This window comes from Thermobia domestica, chromosome 17, assembly GCF_964235325.1.
Source record: "Thermobia domestica chromosome 17, izTheDome1.hap1.1, whole genome shotgun sequence".
NCBI lineage: Eukaryota > Metazoa > Arthropoda > Insecta > Zygentoma > Lepismatidae > Thermobia > Thermobia domestica.
Genome location: NC_137470.1, coordinates 183,987,284 through 184,004,297, shown reverse-complemented (window position 1 = coordinate 184,004,297; position 17,014 = coordinate 183,987,284). Strand labels below are relative to the sequence as shown.

At 37.1% G+C, this 17,014-nt stretch overlaps 1 protein-coding gene across 2 annotated transcripts in view; it reads left to right on the top strand.

Moving 5' to 3' along the window:
- Positions 1 to 17,014, top strand: part of LOC145674534 (uncharacterized) — a 123,109-nt gene that overhangs the window by 71,469 nt on the left and 34,626 nt on the right. For both annotated transcript variants that reach the window (XM_081744690.1, XM_081744691.1), the window contains exons 3-4: positions 3,387 to 3,440; positions 9,848 to 10,175. The gene's annotated coding sequence lies outside the window, so the exon portion shown is untranslated. The remainder of the gene's footprint in view (positions 1 to 3,386; positions 3,441 to 9,847; positions 10,176 to 17,014) is intronic.

Below are 17,014 nucleotides of genomic sequence, written 5' to 3'. Positions count from 1 at the left end.
TATAAACAAGTATTTAATTTAGTGGTGGGCACAAAAACTGGATTTTCGGTTTTCGGTTTTTAGAAAAACCGAAACCGGTTTTTGAAAATTTTCAAAAAACCGGTTTCGGTTTTCTTCAAAACCGGTTCTGTTTTTCACCGAAACCGGTTCGGTTTTTTACCTGGTCCGGTTTCGGTTTTCTTCAAAACCGATTCCGTTTTTTTTTCCAAAATTTGTTCTATTTCTGACCAGAATGGTGTTTCGTTGTTCTCCGGAAACCGAATCCATTTCCACAGAAATAATTTTATGTGTTTTCGAAAAGTTTTCACCGAAACCAGTTTCGGTGAAAACCGAAAAGGTTTTGGAGAAAACCGAACCGGTTTCGGTGAAAACTTCGGTCGGTTTTTCGGGTTTCAGTTTTTATAGAAACCGGTTTTCGGTTTTTATAAAAACCGGTTTTGCCCATCCCTAATTTAATTATTAACACTAGCCAGTGGCGTATTTAGGGGGGTGGCTTCCGGGCTTAAGCCCCCAGAAATCTTACTTAGTATAGTAAAGTAAATGAAATATCTTGCAGAATTTTCACATTTCCAGGCAAAGCCCCTCCCGAAACAAAATCGTAAATACGCCACTGACACTAGCTTATGGCATAAGATATTTCTTATTTATAAACTTACAAGGGATAGTTTACTTTTAGCGATAAGTTTTCCTTCGGTGAAATTTCCCACTCGCTCACTCAGGACGTACTTTATATAGAGAGAGTAGCATCCGGCTAGCTGCGACGACATCGCCCTACAGACCCCACCTTTTCTTCGCCTGCGAGCTGGCATTTCTCATATCGCAAAGATGTTTCTTACGAGAATTCGAGATATTGTTTCGTATCTTAAGAGAATTCGAGATATGGTCATCTTACTATATCAACTGTAACCTCCACCTTTTTCTTCCTGTCTTTTTTTCCTCGCTTTTAATGGAAACACCAAAAACGTTGAAATACGACTTTATAATTAGGATTAGCATTTAGATTTCTGGGCTTTCGGCATCTGTGACCATGCTAACCCGTCACTTATTAGAGATGTCTTCCCTCGATGATCACACTACCCGAGGAAAGGGAAGGATGAAAGGATTGGAGAAAGAAAGGAAGCAGCATGGGACCTGCATGCTAGGTACCATTACGACATTTGCCTAGTGTGAATGAAGAAACTCCCGGAAAACCTCATTCAGGATGGATGTCCTCAAAAACATTTTTTTTTTACACTTTTTCAACTAACAGTGCCCATACCGGGAAATAACTCCTTAATTAAAACATCTGTACTCTCAAGAGATTTCAAGATATGGCCATGCTATGTTAAGAATTACAACTCCCATTTTTTTTCCTTCTGTCTTTTTTCCTTTTAAGGCAAACATCAACACCACTAAAATACATCCTTAATTATTTTATATTATGAGCTTAAACTTCAATTCTCCTGCTTTTAACTGTAAGGGATTTCGAGACATGGCCAAGTTATTTTAACAGTTACAAGTCTGGCTACTTGTTACAAGTCGAACTTATAAATTTCGTTACTGAACTTTCTATATCTGTCTGTCTGTTATTTGCGATTTCTTTTTTCAAATTTTCTCCTCTCCATTCGATAGAGTATCAAAAACTATCTGAGAAAGTTATAACATTTTTCGCATCACTCTTATTATTCCCGAGATGTTGATCGAAAAACGGTCGATTTCCGGAGGTTTGAGGAGCCAAATATCGGAAACCATAAGTCATAGAGAGATGATATTGGTGTCGATCAATACCTAAGAGGATGATGAACATTTTGATACGAAATAGTAATCGGTGGCCACTGGCCAACTGGCTATTGGCTAGCTGGCCACCGTTTCTCAGATAAACCCTTTGGCCAAAAAAAAAAAAAGTTCAAATTTCGAGATATTTAGTGAGCCATATCTCGGAACCCGTAAGTCCTAGAAATATATTTTGCGAATGTTTGCGAGAAACAGAAGCTGGTGATAAAAAGATTTACTTTTACATGTAGGAACAATCAGAGGGTTACCCTTCCCGCTCCATTTCTCCATTCTTTTCAAGTTTGTTCTGGCATCTCTTGGAGCGTTCTCAACTAGTTTATTTAATTTTTTGCCTTGTAGGGAAAATATCAAAACATGCTGAAAAACGACCAATTATTTTAAATTAAAATTCTAAATATCAAGTTCCATGTCTCTAATTTTAAGGAATTTCGAGATATAGCAATTTTATTTTAATGATGGCATTTCTCACTCTTTAATTTATGTCCGCCCTTTCTCTCCCCTTCTACGAGAAATTAAAAAAAAAAAGCTGAAACACTTCATTTATTATTTTAAATGAAACATCTAAATACCAAATATCACACATAATTACGACAATTGTAATCCCACTCCATCTTATACCCGTCTTTTATTCTTATGTTCTAGGACGAGTATCAAAAATACTAAAACATGTGTCTGATTATTTTAAATAAGAAGTCCAAATACCGAATTTCAAGTCTCTAACCTTATATGGACATCTTATATATATTTCGATATATGGGCATTTTTTGATAATTGTAATTCCCACCTCTATTTTTCTTCTCACCCCTTTTCTAACCTTTTAGATCAAATATTAGAAAATTCTGAAAGATGTGTCTAATTATTTTAAACAATAAGTACATATACCATCTTTCATGTCTCTAACGTTCAGAGATACCGGTATATGGGCATTTTAAAATTACAATCTCCCTCTTTCCCGAAACCACGCCCAACTTCAAGAAATCCTTTTTTTGTAGAACGTTACATCACAATTCCTATTCCCTGTCTAAATTTCAAGTTTAAGGAGTTAGTCTTAGGCACTGATCAATCAGTCAGCCATGATGTCTTATTTTATATAGAGAGAAATAAACGTTAAGAGTACGGGAAATTTTAATTTGTTTCACGTGCATCAAAGGTGACACAAATAGTAAAAGCGGGTGTTGCGGAATATGATAATCTATAATGACATATGCTTATAAACATAATACGACAAGTCAATACGTATGGATAACTAGTAATCAGAAGAATAATTATACTAGCAGATTAACACAATCCTTTTCGAGGATAACTAGATTTTTACCTTTTTTATTTCCAAAAGAAGTCTCACCACATTACATTTCAATAATCGTTACTTCATACATATGTATTTATTATTTCTACCTAGCAACCTCAAGACATTTCTTTTTATCTTCCTTTTCGCATAGCTGCTCAGCTATTACGCCTCTGATCCTTTACATAAAACAGGTACAGATTGACAATGACAGGGGCGTACAGACAATGACAGTACAACGATAAACCGTTGTAAATCGTTTAATCATGTCTGGAAGTAGATGGCTGCTAAATGTCTCTAACAACAGTCTTCTGTTCTTTCTTTACAGGATCGAGATTTCAACCATCTCGACAGTTTCAAAACAAAGTAGAAGCTTGAAGACGTAAGTAATACTTACTTCAACAAATTCTTGCCTTAATTGTGCTGTAATAAAGAATAAATTAATATATTTTTTAATGACTTATTCGTATTTATCATTGACAAAATGTAATACAGACACATGTCCACGGAGAGAGAGATAAATCTCTCTTTTGTTCCTTGTCATTACCCACAATATATTATATCAAAGTGCAAAGTTGATAATAATAATAATAATAATAATAATAATAATAATAATAATAATAATAATAATAATAATAATAATAATAATAATAATGAGATTTTAATGTAATATTTTCCTTTCTAAAGTCCAGTATTTTTTTTTTTTCAACAGCTCGGAAGTCGAATAATAAGGACCATCAGTGGCGAATTTAAAAGGGGTTTACCGTGCTTAAGCCCCCCAAAATTTTATTTACTATATTAAAGTAAATGAAATATCTTGCAGAATGTTTACGTTTCCAGGAATAAAGTTAGCAAAGCCCCCCCCCGAAACAAAATCGTAAATATGCCACTGAGGACCGCCCTAATGAATATATTATATACGTATGCATTAGTGCTCTCAACGGGTCGGGTCGAGTTGGGTTGAAGACCAACCCGACCCGACCCGTGACCCGAATTGATTGACCCGCCCCGATGACCCGACTCGAACCGACTGACCCGAACCGTGATCCGACCTGATTGACATGACCCGACTGACCCGACCCGACAACCCGATCCGGGTTGACCCGACTGACCCGACCCGAGTTGACTCGACCCGTAACCCGACTCGACCTGACCCGATCCGAGTCGGGTCGGGTCAACCCGATCCGTTTGAGAGCACTATAGTCACGACACTGGGTGAACGCCAAAATGCACTCCCATTGGGAATGAATTCCGGACCACGTGTACCGAAGTCTGACACGTTAACCACTAGCTAGATCAAGCGGGAGATTTGTATATGCATCTTAATGAATATTTGGCACTTTTGAGGTTTGGTTATTTCTTTTTATAACTGATACCAATGTCCGACGTGGGAGAAATTTATTTATTTATTTTTTTTTATCTTGCTTTAGTTCTATGTGACGAAATTTTTATTCAAGGTCAGTGTTCTCACCTGTTTGGACGGCACGGGGACTTCTCGGAAGGCAGTAGCAAGAGTCTCTTGGCGGAGACCAAAGGAAATCGTTTAACTACAATGATAAGGGTTGAGGAAACAGGAGAACACCTGTAACTTTTTTCAACCCTTCGTCTTTCATTCCAAAATAGGTCCTTATGATTCCGGGACCCGTGCCACTTTGAGTTTTCTTTACGTTCCGCGGTGGCTCAGTGGTAGAGCGTTCACCTCTGGTGCATAGGGTCCCGGGTTCAAACCCTGCTCCCGCCAAGTGAACTTTGTGGTGTACATACACCGTGTCCGTTGGTTTTCTCGGGCTTCTCCCATTTTCTTCATTCCACTATTTCATTCATTTCTAACAATCACCGTCTCCTTTAGCCTTACCGGCATAACCGTGGGACGTAAAACTCAAAGATTTCATTTCATTTGATTTTTCTTTCTCGGTAATTAAAACGTTGAGTTGAGTTGATTCTAGTTTAGCGTCCCGTTCAGCAGCGAGGCTATATGAGACGTGGAATCCGAACCACATGAGCTCCCGCCGGGAATCGAACCCGGGTCTTCCACGCCAAAGGGGTAATTAAAACGTATTTTACAGTATATATAGTTGCACGTAAGAAGATACATAATATGAATTTTGTAATTTAAAATTTAAAAATACAGTATGATATTTAATTATAAAGTACTAATTTTATTTCATCACTTTCAGTCCAACAAATGAAATTCAAACAATTCGCTCCCTGCGTCTTATTCTTTGTCTTGCAGTCAAGTCTTGGTCCTGCATTTCGTAGTCGTGGTGGTCTTTCATGCTATACAAGAGTCAAGAATGCTCGCCTCATCGGTACAAATGAAGACCAAGTGTGATTTTGATTATGGTCTTTCATACTATACGGAAAGCAAGAAAATATGCTCATCGCTACTTGGTGATCAAGAAAAAAAGGACAAGAGCAAGATTACTATGCAATTCGTCTTGCATATCCAATCTTGATCTTGTTCTTGTATCGATGTCCTTGGGCTTGGTGAAATAAAATGAAATATTCAGTTTAAGGTCCCTCAATTCTGCACCGAGGCTAAGGGATACGGTGACCATGAGAAATGAATGAAATGGTGGAATGAAGAAAGTGGGAGGAAACAGGAGAACCCCGAGAAAACCCACTACACGGCGTTTCTCCACCACAAACCCTACTTAGCACAAGCTGGGATCGAACCATGGACACCATGCACCAGAGATTAATTCTCTACCACTGAGCCCCCGCAGCCCTGCTTGGGCTAGGTCGTTCATATCCAATCAATCTTTTAGCCTTGCTTAAACAACTTCTAGTTTTGTTCTAAATCCAGACTCCATATTGGCGTAGATATTAATATTACAGTCGATTGGTAAAATCAATCTTCCACATTTACAAATGAAAGTACACACAAGCACAAAAATAAGCAATTACCATAAAAAACACTAGCTGCAAGTGTTCAAAATAGATTTATGGCTTCTATAAAATCAATTGAAAATTGCTATTTTTAATTAGGCAGCTAGTGAAAAACAGCAGCTTTCGACTCCAGCTGAGTTTAAGCTCAAGCTAAACTCAGTTGACCAAAGTGAACTGGCTCGACTGACCCTACCCGATAACCCGACCCGATTGACCCGACCCGAATAACCCGACCCGAGCTGACCCGACCCGAGTAGCCTGACCCGACAACCCGACCCGAGCTGACCCGACCCGAGTTGACCTGACCCGACCCGATCCGTAACCCGACCCGTTTGAGAGCACTAGTATGCATGTACATATATATATATATATATATATATATATATATATATATATATATATATATATATATATATATATATTAACATACATATTAACTACTTATAGTCCGCGTCACTTGAATTGGCGCGTGCCATCAGCCAATAAGCTTGATTTTGTTCGTATTTGTCGACAATTATGAATGATTAGATTCCTCCCTGAAGGTTTAGTAACAGGGCACTGCGAGCTTATTGGCTGATGCCACACGCCAATTCGGGTGGCGTTAACTATAATATTACTTAGTAAGTAATGCGCATACATACAAAATAACTATATTATTTAAAATAAATGTTTCTTGTTTTAACAGAATTCATGATGATGGCAGTTAAATTTACTAAGCTGATCTTCTATTTGAATAATACATTCATAAATCATGTTTAGATTGCATTAGTTTAATGTCACATGGACAGTGCTAAACAAATGGCCAAACAAATCCCAGCATGAATTACTTGATTGTTGTCAAATACAAGAACTCAAATCTTGAACAGTAGCGAACACCTGTTCCATTTACTTAGTTCTCACAGTTGTTATATGAAAGCTAGTCTTCTCTTTGTCACAAACAAGTTCCTTATCATTGAAGCTGGAAACAAGTTTTTATTTAAAAAAAATAGCAAATGTAGAAGGAAAATCAAGAAATAAAGATAAAAGGGCTAGTTGCTTTGGAATTGACGTACATTGAGATTGAAGCTCCATATTAAATCATATATATATATAAGATTAAGGTCACTGCGTCGAATATGTGCCTCCTAAGGATAAAATGAGCTCTCAGTCACAGGTGGAAAAAGGGAACCCAAAAATCAGTATGCAGTTGCAAAGTTTAATACCTCCGTATATAATACAAATAGCAATCATGAAGAAAAAAGTTCTCACAAAGGAATCATACACCAAAATATGCCAAAGGGTGATAAGGGCTCATATTTCCCGACGCTGGGGTAATATGCGCACCGTATGTAATTACGTTTCCAAACCAAAATGTAAAACTACTGACAAGCAATACATCAAATATTTGACAACCTAATATAGAACAACCTTATGAAATCATACGACGAAGCAATACTGTAAACTTACATTATGAAAATACCAAGAAATTATGAAGAAACTTGCACGAAAGGAAACGCAAATTTATTTTTTCCCCTTTGTAATACAAAAACAAACTTCTGTTACCACTGAATTATTTTTCCTGTATTAATAAATCATACACCTCAAAATCTTTCTTTCAAGTATTATAACTTCTGACATAGGAGTGGAGCATCAGAACTGTCTACAAACTCTTATTTTGGTATAACATGAATTGCACAGTTACAAACAGAACACTATCGCAAGAAGTAGCACTATCTTAATTGTGGCACTGATCACAGACAAAGAAGATCATGTCTTTGGCAGATACACACGAAAAATGATAGCAAATTGCGCATCTGATATACTGTGTCATTTCTTATCCGTTTTCTTCTGCGTAAAAGTGTACATTACAGACACCACAATAATTACTTTTCTTACGAATTGCTGATGATGAATGGTCCTGTCCTGCAATATTTTTTGCATGCTTGTGACTTACCTATTTTTCCTTGCAGTAGCTTTAGTAGAAGCTTTCATCAGACGTAGCAAGTCATATAGTGATCAGATATAAAAACAGTAGCGCTTTGACGTTTTCTTGCCGTAGTAGCAGGATATGATGTGTCACTGTGTGGCAATGGATAGGCCTACAATGACGCAAATGACGTGGTTGGCAATGGTCATTGAGATGTGCAGCTGTTGTCATCGGACACACATGAAACATTGCTGCATAACACATTGGGTTCAGTTTGAGACAATGATGCATCTTTATTATTCATATTCCGTACAAGCTGGCTCTCCTGATGGCATTGGCGATTATCTTCTTCTGTTGGAGATCGTAAACCCACAGATGGACTGTAAGCATATGCAGGAACAGCATCTATGCTTAACGGAAAGCGCTGAGTGACGTACAAGCAGTTGCAGATTTACCCCCGTAAATATACGTATAAGAAAGAAAACAAATCTCTTTCGGCCAAGCCTACAGGCTGAGGTACATCCCGACATTTGTATACTAAATATATATATATATATAGATTTGAGTGCCGCTCACGTTATGCAACCCGTTGTGAGGTCTAGGTACCACGAAACGAAAAGTTACGTAGAATTTTTTTTTTCGGAAATCGTAACATGCTAACGACTGTAATAGGTAGTATTTCTTTCGAAATCTACCTAAAAAGACATTACTGGATTTTAAAAGGTTAATTCAACTTCCCGTACTGCTTACAAATGTAGCTGTCAAGCAGTTCTATAGAGAAATAGATTTATATTATTGTTCTGCATTGTGCGCGTTTTCCTCCAAAGAAACAGGGCGCGTATTTCCCCAGTCACAATACCACACACACATATGTCGCCCTGCAGCTCGACTACCATGCTGCTCTGAAAATTGTCAATTCCCTTTGTAAGCCATGAATTGCTTTCACGACGGCTACCAGAGTCGCATTCCTCTTTGGTTTTATTTTTCTCCTAAAGCACAATACACAAACACTCAATATTATATCAAGCACTTTTTTGATGTCACACACACACATTCACCTACTAAATTGTCAATAATATACCTGTAGATGTGAGTGAAATTGCCTTTTTTGTGCAGCAATACGTAGCAGAGGTATGAACGTCCTCCTTCTGTTGAGAACAACAACTCAGCATAGCAGCTTCTGCCACATATTGTCCGTTTTCTTACGAAGTGCGCATTTCCCCCTGGTGCGCATATTCGACGCAATGACCTTATCATCTTTACTCTGCAGGTGTGTTTGCTTTATCTTTCACCAACATAAGAGATTATTATTTTTGAAAAAAAAGAGAGAAAGAGATACAGCGAGATTTCATTTGTAGTGTTTAGGTCTTAGTGCGTTTTCACTCCCCTTCGTTGTTCATGATGGCGTAGCGTACTTAAAATCATGGCTTTTCAGATATTTCCTTTCTGGAGAACGGAGGGTGACAAATGGTGCTATTGCACGGAGCGTCAAACTGCCTAGATCCGGCCCTAGGTAACATAAATATTCCCTTCCTGTATTTTAGATGGAAATCTATGCTTATAAGGATATGTAAAGATTACAACTGTTGGGTGAAATTCGTAATAGAAATTATGCTTCCTGAATTTGCGTCGCGATGTTAAGATGTGTACAATTCTATTTCTCTTGTACTAATTTTCCATCAGTAGCCGGATCACTATTACCACAGAAGCAAATAATACAGTGCAGCCCAGGTGCTGAAAACAAACGTTAAACTACAAAGCTAAAACTATTAAACTTAATGTTCAGCAAAAGAAAAGTCAATCTTCATATTCATTTTCATGCTGTAGTTGAAAGTCTAACTTGGGACGTGGAAGATTATATTAATATTACTTCATTTTTTTTTATTACGAATGTTTGTTTGGTAATTTGATAGTTTGCCCTCCTATGTATGCTATATACATTTAATCTTATATTCAGGGTTCTTTAAAAGTGGTTTCTTTCTTTCTTTTTTTAGTTATGTCGGACAATTTCTTTCAGTACCTCAATAAGCAGGACCAGATTAGAAGTTTTATACGGCGATTAATTGTGTGGACCCGGGAACAAAGCGATAAGCATCAGCAGTGTCTAACGCATGTGAACTGGCAATTTTTACATGACTATTTGACTTGGCGAACAATTCCTCTCAGCGGAGTCCTGGAGGTAAATCAGTTCCTGAGTGAGATAGCGCATACATATCGGTGTCAGTTTAAAGCTGCACAGACGCAGTGTTGGCCCCGTCCATTTCAAATCATTTTTTCTGCGGATTCTACGGGATATCTCCTGTATACTATCAGGGTATAAAGGTAAGTACGCAGTTCATAATACTCAAATTAGGATCAAGTCTTACTCTGTTGCAATTTTAGATTTTGCACTTACTGACAAATGAAATTAAAGCACCAAGAAGGAATCTTCCAACTCAATTGCAATTCGGCAGATCTGTAGTGCTATGGGGCGTATGTAAACAGTAGGAGTTCCAAAGATCAAAGACATCGCAAATGACCACAAGAGGCCAGCAATGTCAGCAGTCAGGAATTCAGACCTGATTTTGTCTGTCAGTTGTGAAGCGTGATAGAGTGAGTCAGCACAGTGCAGAAACGTCAAGAAACACACACAATGTCTCGTTGCATTAGCAGCATTTGACAACGTTCAAAAGGAGCCGCATCGTGGGATTGCACAGGACCGACTGAGTCTCTGGAGGGATATGTGAGGTATTCTGATGTCACTGTGGTCTGATCTTGGGCCAGTAGATACGTGAAAGCACCAACACACGACGTAAACCCAAAACAAACTATAACAGTGGAGCAACGTCCCATTGTGCGTGAAGCATTATGTGACATTGTGACATTTGTGCCTGCCATCCGGACAAAAGTAATGGACTCTCAAAAACATTATATGTCGTCTCACATACTACCCCAACGACTGATACTAGCTGGATTGCAGCTTCACCGTCTCCTGCATAGGTTGTCATTAACATCAGTGCATAAACTATAGCGTGTGGAGTGGTGTCGCTCTCAGGCAACATGAAAATCTCATGAATGGCAGCGGATCGTGTTCAGTGATGAGGATCTATTCTCTATTACGACAGACCACCATCGTGTGCGTTTGGGGCGGGGGAAGCGGAGGGAATGGTGACATCCAGCCAATATCACGGAACGGCACATTGGTGTTGCCTTTGGCATCATGTTACGATGAGCCATCGCGTATGACTTTCGGTCACCTTTCATAGTAACTTGCAGAACCTTGACGGCACTTCGATACTTAGCTGAGATTCTGCGTCCTCATGTGTTATCTCTCCTGCAAGAGCACGCTGGTACAATATTTCAGCAAGACAACACTCAGCCAAACACGGCAACGTCTACGGGCTGTCTCCGTCATGTTGAAGTTATTCCGCCAGCAAGGTCACCTGATTTATCTCCAATGGAACAAGATTGGAACCAGTTTGGACGACAAATCCGCCCCATTGTGCCGATCTGCAAGACCTTGAGCCGCAGTTACAGAAGCTATGGCCTGAATTTCCTCCGGCAACACTAAGACGACTCTACAACTCAATTCCAAGCCTCATCAAATGTATCCATCCCCGAGAGCTGCTACAACTTACTGATACCTAACACGTATTACAGTTTTACAACCAAATCCGTTGTCATATTGATCTGCTTTTGTAAGCATTACAATGAAGTTGAATGACCTTGTAACCCATGGGGTTTCATTTCATTCCCTTTATTCCTTCTGGGTGCTTCTTCTTTTTCGTTCTTGCCAGTGAGTGGATACATGTATTTGTATTTACCAATCAAACATACTACTTTTTAATTCACTTATATTTATTGAAGTCATTTATCTGTCTATTTTCATATATAAGCCCTACATTTAAACAAAAAAGAAAAATTCATCATACGTTTCACAGTTTTTTAGATAGGGTTGGACACATCAACAGTAAAATAACTGTTCTATTGTAACAATGGATAGTAACTATGTTATTTTATATCAATACAAAGACGAGTACATTGCACTTATATTGACCTTCACAAAAAACACAGTAACATATGGATGTACCTTGAAGACTCAAGTTAAGGCTATTCAAGACTAGCTGAAATACCCATTCTTCGTATGAGTCGGATAATTTATCTATGTAAACAAAATAAAGAACGAAAGGAAAAAATATCGGTAATTTTCTACTACTTTTAAATATCCCGATAAACGCTCCCTGACACCCCCTGGTTCGAATCTTGAAAGAATAAAACGTCTCTGGCCCCTAGCCGATGTATTTGGAAGTCAACACCTGTTGGAGTGTCAGCATTCATCTTAGTGACCACGAAAACTATGGATTTCACACTAATACCGGTCATTTTGGATTAGTTTTGCGTCTCGGTATCCTCCTCAGTGACCCAAGGCCCGAAGCCGAATGGAGTAAACGTCCCCCCTGAGACCCCCCGCGGTTCGAATTTAAAAAAAAAAAAACTATTTCGTCTTGGTCTAGATCAAGGTACCCGTGACCAAAACTTGGTAACTCTCGGCCCACTCGTCTGGTCTCCAGGGCGCACACAGACACACAGAGGGACAGAGACACAAATACTTTATTTTATTTATATTAGATTGAGGAAATGATTTCAAACCTGTTTTGACAGTGGTCCTCTGTAAGAGCTTGGTAATATCATTGAGGAAAACACGGAGAAAAATCAAACCGAAAGTTTTACCTAAAAGTATTTATTGTATAAGCATTAGAAAAATTCCAGGTTTGAGAACATAATAAAATTAAATGTTCCACGGATCGTTTGGGGGTCGGGAACCACAGATTGGGAAATAATGGTTTAAAGTATAAAACATAATAATTTTCAAAGCCTAATTTAGAGTCTGACTCGGATTTAGAAAGACAAATATTATTTATTTATTTATTTATTTTAATGGCCAGAAATACGAACTCTAACTTAGCAACACCGTGCATTTTTAGATATGGCTGGTATTAAACATGAGTTTATTAGAAAGCGCATGGACTATTATTAACTATCCTAGGAAAATCTGCAGTCAATTGGGAATTGTTACTCTGTATCACAACTTACAAGCAAGTTTCTCCAAGTGTCACACTTCCATTTGCTTGAAGCCCCTGGAGTAAATAAATGAATAAAAGTAGGGCATACTTTTTTTTTTTAATATTACGATTAACCTCTTCGGTCCTGGCTTCTGGAAAGCGCAACAATAATTTTTAATTGCACTTTTTTTTTGTTGAAGATCTATGAGGTGCTGAACATAACAAGAATATGAATTTTTGTGCTTGTTTACGTCATAGGGGAGTAGCTGATGGTTCACACACGGGGACCTTGGTCCTTAAGAAGTATTAAAACATGCTTATGTGATATTATATGTTCAATTTATTATGTTTCCATTTAACACGATAAATACATTCTGTTGAATGTAATGCAAACTCAGCGCATGGGGGTACAAATTGGTTTTCTGTACTACAAAAAAAAAAAAAAAAAAACTGTTATTGCAGTAAACTCAAAGTACATTGAGGGTTCTAAAACTATGGTTGCCTATTACTTGGAGCCCAGAATGTATAGTGTTGATTTAAAGTGAATACCTGACATACATGAACAAAAATTATCTTTAGTACAGGAAAACTCTCTGCAATTATATAAAACCGATTAGGTCGTTGTTTCTATTTTCAGAAGGTTCTTTATTTCAAGATCATCGACCAGCTTCACAACTGAAATAAGAAATAATAGAATTTATTCATATAAGTAGGAAGAAACACAATCGATTGTTATTGTAACACTGACCACCAGTAGCGGATTTACGGGGCAGGGGGTGTTCGGACTAAACTCTTCAATTTTCCGGTATTTCTAAGAAAAACAAAAACAATAACAACTAAACATAGTCAAGTTTATGAAGGTAAACCTGAAGCGCTCTGTTTCAAAAATTCCGGAATTTCAAAAAAAAAAAGAAGAAGAAGAAGAAGAAGAAGAAGAAAAGAAAAGAAAAGAAAAGAAAAGAAAAAGAAAAAGAAAAAGAGTATGCCTACGCAACAAAAAAGAAGTATCCCTTCCCAAAATATTTTCTAAACCTGCCACTGTTAGAAATTACACACAACTCAGAAACCTAAGAGAATAATTAAGATAGAAATTTCATGATTTAGTCTAATGCAACATGTTTTAGCGACGACACGATAAAAAAAATCTAAATTGAAATATACCACAATATGACACCAATGATCATTTTGTGGGTACCTTTCCCTCCTGTTTCAACTTGAAGTTCACACGAGTATTAGATATGAATCAGGCAAATTGAATTAATACTTATTTAGATGTACATAGCATCAAAATAATAATAATTTAGTACCTGGCGTTCTTTTTTCTTTTTTCAAAATTAGGAAAATGCCTCTGGTCTTGCTCCCCCGTCCCCCTAATCCTCCAACATTGAATACCCAACTTGATTTCAGCAGTAATGTAACCATTCAATAATGCTGGCATCAGACACATAATTTTGGAAAATTTAAATAATTAAATGTTATGCGTACAATAAAAAAAATCCTATTAACATTTGAAGTTCGGGGCCAGTACCCCCTATGCCCAGCCATATCACCGCTCAAATGGAAAACATCTGTACATATATGCGGTGATAAAATATTTATGTAATATATGCTATTAATTTATTTTGTATAACTTAATACATTTTATATCATTTTTATTGTATATCTCGAAATGAGGGATACTTTCCTCAGTGGCGCCCACCCCCGTTATGTCCATGACACCCCCCCAACTGTCTGACTTATCCCCCTCCCAGCCTGATCGTATAATTATGACAATTCAAATTTAAATGTTATGTACAAACACTTTCTCTTGCCAAATCGCCTGTTCCACTACCCATAATCTTAAGTTCAAAAAAAAAAAAAAAATCTTCCTGCGAAGCACAGACAGCTCTCAGCAAGCAAAATCCAAAGAACACTGGCTAAAATTCAGGTAAACTTACAGTATGCCAAAAGTTAAAAAGAAGAAAAAAAGAAATCCTGAAACAGTTTCAAGATAGCGGCCCAGGATAACGAATATCTTATCTGAGGCTCCTGATACGTGGAAGTTGCTGTCACTATAAAACATTTAAAATGCTATTACATTAAAAAAAAAACTACTATAACCAACTAATTCAAATATCAATCTGGTCTGATGCAACGAATTTTAACGCATATAAAATATATAAAGGACAGAAGAAAAATTTTAAGCATTGTGTTATCCGTAGGTGTTCTTCCATGAAAATTAAATCTTTTCGATTATTTTTACACCCCCCTTAAACATATTTATATAGATATTTAACCCCCCAACATTTCAATGACGCAGTTTGCGTCATAGCCCCGCCCTTGTGGTCACCTCTGCTTTCTTAAGAATTTGTTTTGTAGACCTCAGGTCCACATTTGTGGACCTACACTAAACACACCTGTAGCCGAAATACTACTACACAGATCAAAATATATAAAATTGCCACTACTTCTAGAAGTATTATATATATAAAAGTATTACCTTCAAAATATTGAAAATAATGGAAAAAATGTTTGGCTATTTGTCATCCGCTTAACCGAAGCCATCTTGACTCAGTATTCATAGAAACAAAACAAAATACGTGGAAAAAGGAATCAACAAATGTGTCACCATGTGACAAAATTTTTAACTAAAGAACCCAGTAATGCGATTTTCGCGCAGAGATACCCAAAAATTACCAATGTGTAGGAGCATAACGTTTCGTAACTTAGGTTCAAATACGTGGACCTGGGGTACGAAGAGGATAAACGCCCCCCTAAAATGTGAACATAGTACAATAGGACACCTTTTATCAAGGTCATAACTAGCACGCAGAAAGTAGATTTGCTTGCAACTCCTGCAGTTAATAAAAAGTACACTACGTGTTTCTTTTTCTTTTTTTCTTTTTTTCTTTTTTTCTTTTTCTTTTTGTCAAATCGGTCAACATGGGAGATGAAGGGGGTAAACGCCTCCTTAAAGTGCGAACATAGAGCATTACGACACCTTTTAGTAAGGCCATAACTAGCAACGCACAATGCGGATTTGCAGGAGCTTCAAGCATATTGAGAATTAAAATGTGGCATATTCCCTATGTTCCCACTTTAGGGAGGTGTTTACAAACCTTCATCCCTCACGTTGGCCTACATAAAAACACGTAGTCCTTCTTTTGATTCCTTTATTCACTCCAGAAGTTTCAAGCAAATCGAAGTGTGACATTTGGAAAACCCTGCTTGTTAGCTTATCGGATGGCTTCTCAAAGTCAGATCAATATAAATGCGAATCACAAGCTACTTATTGTTGCGGATTTAACGTGATTTGCTTTTAATAATAGTCTTACGTAGAGTATACATAATACAAACATGTTCTATAATTCCTTACTAAATTTCGAAAGGAAAGAGCACAATGTTTTGTTTAGACCTATAAACCCAGAAAAATAGGAAGTTCAGTCCTAGTGAAATGAATTTAAGACATGGTATTTTTATTTTAAAAAAAATATAGGATAATAAAGTTATGACCTCATCAATTTATCATGTCATGCTTCGTAACTAAGCATAACATGTCAAAATCCTTACTATTGTATTTCTAACTGCTTCCCACGTTCTAGATCGTTATGTTTTATAAACCTTAATACTTTTTGCATATTTTACATATATTTAGAAAATAGGGGTGAGAGAGGGAGATATGCCACTTCAACAAGAAATGGAAATATATTGAGTTTTCTAAAGCATCGTTTTGCATCATACTTTGTATAGTAAAGAGTCAACCTTTTTTTCTTAACTTATTGTTAAGTAAATTATGCAAAATGAAAAATATGAATTTTAATGTAAATATAATTTATTATGAAATATATGGTATCATGTTTGTAGTTGACAAATGTAGAAAAATCTATATAATACATTAAAAATTATGAACATGACTTAAATATTTTTGCCTGAGTGTAAATCATCTTCACAAGTTTACATATGAACTACAGAAAGACAGCATGTCTCCTGGAGTATCTTCGCTGTCCGTAGTTTCTGTGGATGTTAGTTTTTTGGTAAACACTGTGAAAAACTGGACGACTACAAGGTATTATTGCCATAAAATCTTTTACCTTTAGGGCTGATATGGGTCGTCCATTTAAATAGAGTAGTGGTACTTTT